This window comes from Rhea americana, unplaced genomic scaffold (assembly GCF_003343005.1).
Source record: "Rhea americana isolate MKP2758 unplaced genomic scaffold, rheAme1 scaffold_932, whole genome shotgun sequence".
Lineage (NCBI taxonomy): Eukaryota > Metazoa > Chordata > Aves > Rheiformes > Rheidae > Rhea > Rhea americana.
The window spans coordinates 3,090-5,047 of NW_028187125.1; positions in this window are offsets into that span (position 1 = coordinate 3,090).

Here is a 1,958-nt window from a genome sequence, read left to right on the forward strand (position 1 = left end):
CCCAACCACCCTCATCCAATGACACCTCCAACACACCCATAGCACCCAACAACCCCACACACGACCCAAATACCCCCCCACGGCACCCCAGTGACCCCCCCCTCCACACACACAGCACCCTCACCGGACCCCAGTCCGTGGGGCTGGGGGGGCACCCACCTTGCAGCAGCTCCTGGGTGACRCGGAAGGCGGCCGCCAGCACCTCGGGGTCCTCCAGGTCGGGGCAGGAGTCGCCCAGCTGGGCGAAGACCTGGGCCAGGGCGCTGCCCCCCAAGCGGTGCTTCCCCGGGTTCAGGGGCACCCACAGCACCGTGCCTGCACCCACAGCGCCATCAGCGGGGGCGGGGGGGGTGGCGGGACCCCCCCCTGCACCCATAGCATCGTCCCTGCACCCATAGCACCATCCCTGCACCCATAGCGTCATCCCTGCACCCATAGCATCGTCCCTGCACCCATAGCACCATCCCTGCACCCATAGCATCATCCCTGCACCCATAGCGTCATCCCTGGACCCACAGCACCCGTCACGGAGGGTATGGGACCCATAGGACCTCAGAGCCACCCAGGGGTGCCACCCCCCGGCCATGGCACCCCAGCACCCTTGGGTGCTGCCTCCTCGCCTCACCTTGGCCATCAGGACACTTGAGGTCGGGGGTGACGGTGGCCGTGATGTCGGGGCACACGGCGTAGGCGGAGACCACCAGGGTGCCTGGGGGATGGGGGGGGTCAGTGCCATGGGGGCACCCATGGGTGCTGCCGCTGCCCCTCCCAGGGCCACCACTGGTGGGGTGACACCCATGGGTGCTGCTGCCACCACCCCTGGGGCCACCACCGGGATGGTGGCACCCACAGCGGTTACCGTTGCCACCTCCACACCGGTGACACCCTTTTCATACCAGCAGCACCCATAGGTGCCACCTCCATGTTGATGACACCCAGCACCAGCCTCCCCTCGGCAGCACCTCAGGTGCCCCCTCCATGCCAGAAGCACCCATAGGTGCCACCACCCAGCTGGTGAACACCCCTCGCCCAATCCAACAGCATCCCTGGGCGTCCTCCAACCCCTAACACCCATGGGTGCCACAACCACATGGGTGACACCAGCCAGCCCCCTCCCTGCTGGTGACATCCACACTCTGCTCCAATGCCAGCAGCACCCATGGGTGCCACCTCCATGCTGGTGACACCCATGATCAGCCTCCCCCCCCAGTAGCACCCTAGGGTGCCCCCCCATGAAAGCACCTATGCATGGGGGTGCCGTTCCCACCAGCACCCATGGATGCTCCCTCTTGCAGCACACATAGGGGCCCACCCACGGCAGCAGCACCCATTGGTGAACCTCCATCACCCCCACCAGTACCCATGGGTGCCCCCCCTTGCAAGCACCTGTGGCTGGACCCCCCATCCCCACCAGCACCCATGGGTGGACCCTCACTCCCAGCAGCACCCATGGGTGGATCTCTCACCCCCACAGCACCCATGCCTGGACCCCCCAGCCCCTTGCAAGCATCCACAGGTGGACCCCCATCCCCACCAGCACCCATAGGTGGACCCCCACCCCCAGCTGACCCATAGGCGGACCTGCATCAGCACCCATGGGTGGACCTCCATCACCCCCACCAGCACCCATGAGTGGACCCCCAATCCCAGAAGGACCCATGGGTGTCCCCTTGCAAACACCCATGGGTGGACACTCATCCCCACCAGCACCCACGGTCGGACCCCCACTCCCACTAGCACCCATGGTTGGACACCCACCCCCACCAGCACCCATGGGTGGACCCTCACCCTCCCACCAGCACCCATGAGTGTCCCCCCCTTTGCAGGCACCAATGGTTGGACACCCATCCCCACAAGCACCCATGGCTGGTCCCTCACCCTCCCACCAGCACCCATGGGTGCCCCCCTTGCAGGTGCCCATGGTTGGACACCCATCCCCACCAGCACCCATGGGTGGA